Below are 9,834 nucleotides of genomic sequence, written 5' to 3'. Positions count from 1 at the left end.
TTAAAATAGTTCTTACTTAATACATATAACAGTGTTTGATTTGTTAAGGTATGGAATTGAAAGATAATTGAAATAAAAAACACTAAGTAATAAAACACGGGCTTTAAAACTTTCTGGTGGATTTGAATGTATCCACCAGATATATATATATATATATATATATATATATCAGTTTGAGAACTCTGTGTAGCTTAAAATGGCTCACAACTGCTTTACAAGTTGAACAAACAAAGTACAGAGAAATTCTTGATAAGTACAGCTTTTTCTATCTCTCTTTAAAATGTGTTTGCTTAGTTGAATGTTCTACTAGCTATACTTGATTTATATTGTTAGTGTTTGTGCCCTAGACACAACACTATTATGTTTATATTATGAAACATTTGAATTATTAATTATGATTATATGGATTATTCTTTAGTAATTTATTATATCTTTATTTTCTGTGATAAGATGTTAAATTAATAAATGTCCTTAAAATATGATATGTAAATCTATATCTCTAAGTACGTGACTTAGAAATGAGATTATAAAAATAGTATTGATATTCCTAAAGGTCCCTAGTCAAGTATTATTGGTAAGGGACGATAATAAATACATTGAGACTAGTGATATTCCTAAAGGTCCCTAGTCATGTATGCGATGATATGTACTCGTCCTGATGTTTCGTATACCTTGAGCATGACGAGGAGATACCAGTCTAATCCTGGTGAGGGTCACTGGATAGCTATCAAGAATATTCTTATGTACTTGAAAAGGAATAAAAATTCATTCTCAGTGTATGGAGGAGATGAGAAGCTGGTTTAAAGGGTTACACTGATGCCGGCTTTCAGACAGACAGAGACGATTCAGTATCTCAGTCAGGTTTTGTGTTTTCCCTTAATGGAGGTGCTGTAAGCTGGAAGAGTTCAAAGCAAGAGACAATAGCTAATTCTACAATGGAAGCTGAGTATATTGTTGCCAGTGAAGCAGCCAAAGAGGCTATTTAGATACGGAAATTCATAATGGGACTTGGTGTGGTTCCACCGATCACAGATCCAGTTGATCTTTACTGTGATAATAATGCAGCCATCGCGCAGGCTAAAGAACCAAGGTCCCATTCCCCAAAAAAGCATATACTTAGGAAATATCACCTCCTTCGAGCGATTAATGAAAGAGGAGATATACATATATGTAAAGTGTATACTGATGATAATGTTAAAGACCCACTGACTAAGGCTTTGTCGCAGTAAAAGCATGAAGGTCATACTAGTTCCATGGGTATTAGATACATGGGTGATTGGCTCTAGTGCAAGTGGGAGATTGTTACTGTTTGTGCCCTAGAGACAACACTAATATGTTTATATTATAAAATATTTGAATTATTAATTATGAATATATGGATTAATTTTTATTAATTTATTATATCTTTTTTTTCTGCGATAAGATGTTAGATTAATAAATGTCCTTTGAATATGATATATAAATCTATATCTCTAAGTACGTGACTTAGAAATGAGATTATGAGAATAATATTGATATTCCTAAAGGTCCCTAGTCAAGTATTATTGTTAAGGGACGATAATAAATATATTGAGACTAGTGTTTTTGTTGGCTGATGATCACATCTCATTGATCATAAGTATGGTGATACTAAAGTCTAAACACAGGCAAATGTATTAAATACATGGTGCTGGATTGACCCGTTGTGAGATACTACATGTTTATAGTGTCATAAGCTAATGTCACAGTGATAATGATGTATTGGTCTTTTGACTTTAAATCATTATAATTATATACAAGAATTAATATACTTTGATACTATTGAAAGTTATCCTTGACCGGGTAATAATAAAAGTAGACATTGGGTACATTATGAGTCGTATGAGAAATATGAATGATCTAGATGGGATTTAGCCCTCCTTTATTAAAGGAGTGATATTATTGGCCTCTTGATTGAGTAAGACTATAAAATGCATGATCATGCTCAAATAGTGATTTGTTTAATAGTTTACTCATTGATCAAGGAAAGAAGGATTGAACGTTAATAGAGGATGACACCATGCATGCCTCGAGTTTGATCTATAATCTAAGGCTAAAGGGATTATATTACATTGTACATTATTCAGGAAAGGTTTAATTGATCACCGATTTAATTATTATTACTTGGGTAACAATGATGTATTATTAGATGCCGCTCATTGTTGATGATTTTAAATTAGATTTAAAATTGTTGCCAATGTAATAATAACCTAAAGGGTTGCACAAAGAATGATTGGAGGATTATTTAATTTAAATTCAGATTTAAATTTAATGTAAGTAATTCGAATTATTTTTTATTAATTAAGTGTGACTTAATTAAATAAATATATAGGAAATTCGAATTTAATATTAAATCCGAAATTAAGTTATTGGATGATTAAGTGAGACTTAATAATACAATAATTAGAATTTTGAATTTAGTTTAGGGTTGGAGGCCTATTAGCTCTTGAATATATAATATCTTTTTCTAATAGAATTAGGGTTACACATTTTATTTGATAAAACGTAAACCCTAGCAGCTTGAAAGAGAGAAGGAGAGATCAAGAAGGCGGCCTCAAGAACGTGCTAGTACACACCCATCCTCCGGGCGATCATTCGTGTGGATACCTTCAAGGCATAGATCGTTCCAGCGACGGGCTACATGGTGATCATTCAAGACCTCCATCTTTCGATTAACATAAAGCTTCTTAAGGTAAACATACCGAACTACGAGTTAAATATTATTTTTCGCATGGATCCTGCGGAGGGTTTCTATTTTTAAGATTTAAATATTCATTTTTTGTTGCGTTTATGTGCTAAAAACCCTTCAATGGCATCAGAGCTACTTACGAAAAGTTTTTAATTCATTTATTTGTTTAACCATTTTTCGATATATCACCATGTACGTGATTTGCCATGATTTGATGTTGATATAATATGCTTGTATATATATGGTTTTGAATATATGATATTCATGTGAGTTGTATAATCATAAGATGATTATGTAATTTGTATATATATTTATATATACATGATTTATGTTTGTTCTAATTCTGAGAATCGTATTAGATACTGATTCTGAATTGGCTGCTACAGATTTGCTGAAATTTGGGTATGGTGTCCGACTCGTCTGTAAGGCGTTTGACGTCGTTAACTGCTCATAAACAGTGATTCTTGTTTTTCTGATTTGATTCTAATTTTTCTGATTTTTGTCATATTTCTTTTATGATTAGATCATGGATAATATGATATGTTAAGATCAGATTATGTGTTTTAACATGCTTTTATGTGTTGTATGAGCATGGTGGATGGTTATGGCCTTTCGACCTTAGTGTAATGGTTTTGGTTTTGGTTTTAAATACGACTTGCATGTCATCAATCTTTGTAATCATAAATCTCGATTGTAACTGGAGTTATTCTTGTAAGTTCATTAGATTAATTTTATTTTCAATCATTTAATGTAATTGAAGACTCAAGAAGGCTATCCAATGGAGGTAATTTAAAGAAGAATATGAGGCATACAAGAAGTCTAAACAAAGAACAAGATTTAAGTAAAAAGTAGTTGTATTTATTTCCATCACCATATTAGATTGACCTTGATCTTTATCATGAGCTTGATAAAGATCACATAGGATGGGGCCATAACCAAACACATTTACTTTATTGCACTTTAGATATTGATGTATGAATGTATGTATAGAATAGTTAATGATGCATGCTTTAATCAGATTAATCATGCATGAATGTATGTATTAGATACGTCACCCATGCCATGCCTAAATAGGATAAAATCTGTAATGACATAAGATTTTAAAATTTACAAACAATTATGAGATTCGCGTGTTTATGAAACACAGAATGAAATACGAATCTTCTTTATTTCCGACATGGGGTGATTTTGTCAACAACGGGTTCACAGAACTTGTAAGGTTGTGGGTTTTAAGCGAGACCGATGTGACTGCTCCACTACCTGGAAATCAAACCATTGCTGAATATTGATTTGAAGTATTTTATTCAAGGAAAAATTGGGAATCTCTTTATGATGGGATCATGATCGTTATAATACGAACAAGACCCTAATGTTTATATTAAGTTATTTAGATGCCTTCCAATATGTCTAACGCGTTAACCCCTAGATCGATAAGGAGTGAGTTCGCCAGAGCGAAGTACTCCCATCTATCGTGGGACGGCGTGTTGAAGTATATGATACTTTTCATACCTTTGGTTTTTAACTTAACTATGTTACCACAATAGGATTGTGAACTTAGAGGCATAGAGTTTGGTGAGATTTATTGGATAAATAAGAATAAACGTTGTTCCACTAAACTATCCAAGAGTTATATAGTTGATATAATTGACAAATGTTGTCTACCTTATTGAATCATATTTTAGGAGTAAAGACAAAGCTGAACTAAAACATTATGAAAATTTGGATCTTGGCTCACTAGAAAGTATATAAAAGATACTCTTTCTGAATTAATAGTAAGGGCTATTAATTTGATAAAATAGTGGGAGATATATATTTTAAATATATATGAATAATCACATGAACATAATTTAATAATCATCTGTAAACTAATTTATCTTATGCATTTTAAACATTGTAGATATCAAATGGAAATCAATTCAAACAACTTTTCTGTGCGATTAGTCCTTGAGAAGGACAAGCTGACATGAACAAACTTCCTTGACTGGTAGAGGAACTTGAGGATTGTCCTCAAACCAGAGCGCAAGCTCTATGTCATAGATATCCCTCGCCCTGCACCTCTCCCTGAAGGAGCATCCTGTGCTTAATATATTGTTTATCAGAAACATATCGATGATGACACGGATGTTCAATGTCTCATGTTAGCGACCATGACTGCTGAACTTCAGAAACAACATGAGAATATGGATTCTTATGATATGATTGAGCACCTTAAACTTATGTTTAAAGGACAGGCTCATCAGGAGAGGTTTGATACTTTCAAATCGTTGCATGCATGTAAGCTGGAAGAACGTGATTCGGTTGGACCGCATGTTCTAAGGATGATTGGGTATATTGAGTACCTTGCCAAGTTGGGTGTCCCGATTGCTGTGGAGGACCAGATTGACCTATTTTGTAATCTTTAAACAACAACTATTCTCAATTTGTGATGAATTACAATATGAATGAGATAGATAAGAACCCCACCGAACTGTTGGCTATGTTGAAAACTGCTGAGACCAACGTTCAGAAGGCATCCCCTGCTCCCATGTTGATGGTGAATAAGGGGAAGGCCAAAGGAAAGGGTAAATGGAAAGGCAAGAGGAAGATATTATCTAAATTGAATGCCAATCCAAAATATGATCCGACCAAGGCTTTGAAGCCTAAAGATGGTGTTTCAAAGGTTGGTGATTGTCACTATTGCAAAAACCAGGTCATTGGAAAGGAACTGTCATGCTTATTTGGAAGGTCTGAAGAAGATAAAGACTGTTGTTACTACTTCTGATTCAGGTATTTATGTTATAGAAGTCAATTTGTCTACTTCTACATCTTCGGTATTAAATACTGGATATGGTTCTCACATTTGTATAATATGCAGGAACTGCTGAGAAGTAGGACATTGGCGAAGGGAGAAGTCGACCTACGAGTTGGCAATGGAGCAAAGGTTGTTGCTTTAGGTGTAGGGACATATCGTTTATCATTGCCCACTGGGCCTGTTTTAGAGCTAGATAACTATTTTTACGTGCATGCAATTTGCAGAAATATTATTTCGGTTTCTTGTTTGGACAAGAAAGGTTTTTCGTTTTTGTTTCAGAATAATAGTTGTTCCTTTTCATTCAATAATGTTACCTACGGGGTTGCACGTTTTTTTAATGGTTTATATGTTCTTGATATAGATACTCGTGTCTATAACATAAATAATGATAATAAACGAATTAAGATAAAAGACTCAAATCAAATATACCTTTGGCACTGTCATTTAGGTCACATAAATGAGAAACACATTTCTAAATTACATAAAGATGATTACTTGGATAAGTTTGATTTTGAATCATATGAAGAATGGAAATCTTGTCTCATTGGAAAAATGGCTAAATCTCCTTTTACCGGACAAGGTGAAAGGGCCGCCGAACGATTAGGACTTATACATAGTGATGTATGTGGTCCAATGCGTACGATGGTAAGAGGTGGCTTTTACTACTTGATTACTTTTACTGATGACTTCAGTAGATATGGATATGTGTATCTTTTGAAGAACAAATCTGATTCATTTGAAAAGTTCAAAGCATACAAGGCTGAAGTGGAAAAGCAAACAGGGCAAAGTATAAAAGTTATACAATCTACTTAAGCCTCGAGTTTAAAGGTTTCTTTAAGAAGTGTGGTATCGTATCACAACTTACTCCTCCTGGAATGCCTCAATGGAATGGAGTTTTTGAGAGGAGAAATTGTACCTTGTTGGACATGGTGAGATCGATGATGAGTCTAGCAGATCTTACAATAAGTTTCCGGGGTTATGCTCTAGAAATGGCTGCATATACACTAAACCGAGTTCCAATTAAATTGGTTCAAAAGACTCCATATGAGATGTGGACTGAGAAATATCACAACATGTCTTTTATGAAAGTATGGGGATGCGAAGCATTTGTGAAATGCTTGGTGTCTGACAAGATGGGACAAAAAATCGGATAAATGTTATTTGGTGGGATATCCTGAAGAAACTAAAGGGTATAGTTTCTATAATCCTACCGAGAACAAAGTGTTTGTTGTTCAAACCGCTGTATTTCTTGAAAGATAGCTATTTTAAAGAAAATTAGTGGGAGGACTATAGATCTCGATGAAGATCAAGTTGTACAAAATAATATTGAACCGGAGTTGCAAAATGGGCAGGAAGTACATCAAGATGTTCCAACACCGGAAACACGGGTTGTTCGTAGATCTAGTAGGGCTCGTCATGAGCCAGAGAGATATTATGGATTTTTCTTGACTCAAGATGATGATGTGATGCTCATAGATAATGATGAGCCTCTTACCTACCAAGATGCTATGAACAGTCCAGACTCCGAGAGATGGCTAGAGGCCATGAAATCCGAAATAGAATCCATGTATCAAAATAAAGTATGGACTTTAGTTGAACCACCTAAAGGGGTAAAACCTATAGGATGCAAGTGGGTTTTCAAGAAGAAAACTTACATGGATGGTAAAGTACAGACCTATAAAGCGCGACTAGTGGCAAAAGGTTTCAAACAAGTTCATGGTATAGATTATGATGAGATCTTTTCACCAGTTGGCATGGTCAAGTCCATCAGGATTTTGCTAGCAATAGCTGCTTACTACGACTATAAGATTTGGCAAATGGATGTCAAAACTGCTTTCTTAAATGGGAGCCTTGAAGAGGATGTATACATGATACAACCTGAGGGTTTTTTCGATCCCAAGTTTGCTAAGATGGTCTGTAAGTTGCTTCGATCTATTTATGGATTGAAGCAAGCCTCAAGGAGATGGAATCGTCGTTTTGATGAAACAGTCAAAGAATTTGGCTTTATTCAAAATGAAGATGAATCATGTGTTTACAAGAAGGTTAGTGGGAGCCATGTGGCATTCCTAGTACTATATGTAGATCACATATTACTAATAGGGAATGACATACCTTCTCTACAGGCTATTAAAACTTGGTTGGGAAATAGTTTCTCGATGAAGGACTTAGGTGATGCTACCTATATATTAGGGATCAAGATCTATAGAGATAGATCAAGGAAATTAATCGGCCTAAGTCAGAGTACATATATTGACAAAGTATTGCATCATTTCGGGATGCAAGAGGCAAAAAGAGGATATGTCCCAATGTCTCATGGGATATTGATCTCAAAAGACAACTGCCCTAAATCATTAGATGATAAGGGTCGTATGAGCAAAGTTCCATATGCTTCAGAAATTGGATCTATAATGTATGCGATGATATGTACTCGTCCTAATATTTCGTATGCCTTGAGCATGACGAGCAGATACCAGTCTAATCCTGGTGAGGGTCACTGGACAGCTGTCAAGAATATTCTTAAGTACTTGAAAAGGACTAAAGATTCATTCTTGGTGTATGGAGGGGATGAGAAGCTAGTTGTAAAGGGTTACACTGACGCCAGCTTTCAGACAGACAGAGACGATTCAATATCTCAGTCAGGTTTTCTGTTTTGCCTTAATGGAGGTGTTGTAAGCTGGAAGAGTTCAAAGCAAGAGACAATAGCTGATTCTATAATGGAAGCTGAGTATATTGTTGCCAGTGAAGCAGCCAAAGAGGCTGTTTGGATACGGAAATTCATAACGGGACTTGGTGTGGTTCCATCGATCACAGATCTAGTTGATCTTTACTGTGATAATAATGGAGCCATCGCGCAGGCTAAAGACCCAAGGTCCCATTCCCGGGCAAAGCATATACTTAGGAGATATCACCTCCTTCGAGAGTTTAATGAAAGAGGAGATATACATATATGTAAAGTGCATACTGATGATAATGTTGCAGACCCACTAACTAAGGCTTGGTCGCAGCAAAAGCATGAAGGTCATACTAGTTCCATGGGTATTAGATACATGGGTGATTGGCTCTAGTGCAAGTGGGAGATTGTTAGTGTTTGTGCCCTAGAGACAACACTATTATGTTTATATTATGAAACATTTGAATTATTAATTATGATTATATGGATTATTCTTTAGTAATTTATTATATCTTTATTTTTAGCGATAACATGTTAGATTAATAAATGTCCTTGGAATATGATATTTAAATTTATATATCTAAGTACGTGACTTAGAAATGAGATTATGAGAATAGTATTGATATTCCTAAACGTCCCTAGTCAAGTATTATTATTAAGGGACGATAATAAATATATTTAGACTAGTGTGTTTGTTGGCTGATGATCACATCTCATTGATCATAGGTATGGTGATACTAAAGTCAAAACACGGAACATTTATTAAATACATGGTGCTGGATTGACCGTTGTGAGATACTACATTTTTATAGTGTCATAAGTTAATCTTACAATGATAATGATGTATTGGTCCTTTGACCTGAAATCATTATATTTCTATACGAGAATTAATATACTTTGATACTATTGAAATTTATCCTTGACTGGGTAATAATAAAAGTAGACATTGGGTACATTATGAATCATATGAGAAATATTTATGATCTAGATGGGATTTAGCTCTCCTTATTAAAGGAGTGATATTATTGCCCTCTTGATTGAGTAAGACTATAAAATGCATGGCCGTGCTCAAATACTGATTTGTTTATTAGTTTACTCATTGATCAAGGAAAGAAGGATTGAACGTTAATAGAGGATGACATAATGCATGCCTCGAGTTTGATCTAAAGGGATTATATTACATTGTACATTATTCACGAAAGGTTTAATTGATCACCGATTTAATTATTATTACTTGGGTAACAATGATGTATTACTAGATGCCGCTCATTGTTTATGATTTTAAATTAGATTTAAAATTGTTGCCAACGTAATAATAACCTAAAGGGTCGCACAAAGAATGATTGGAGGATTATTTAATTTAAATTCGGATTTAAATTAAATGTAAGTAATTCGAATTATTTGTTATTAATTAAGTGTGACTTAATTAATTAAATAAATAGGAAATTCAAATTTAATATTAAATCCAAAATTAAGTTATTAGATGATTAAGTGAGACTTAATAATACAATAACTACAATTTCGAATTGAATAATAATAATAACTTTTAAATTCAGTTTAGGGTTGGAGGCCCATTAGCTCTTCCCTATATAATATCTTTTATTCGACGTCTCCGATAATCGTAGGTTACGTTCCCGTATTTTCGGAATTAATTTACCGAAAATC

Source organism: Apium graveolens, chromosome 5 (genome assembly GCF_009905375.1).
Source record: "Apium graveolens cultivar Ventura chromosome 5, ASM990537v1, whole genome shotgun sequence".
Lineage (NCBI taxonomy): Eukaryota > Viridiplantae > Streptophyta > Magnoliopsida > Apiales > Apiaceae > Apium > Apium graveolens.
This window is presented reverse-complemented; position numbering follows the sequence as displayed.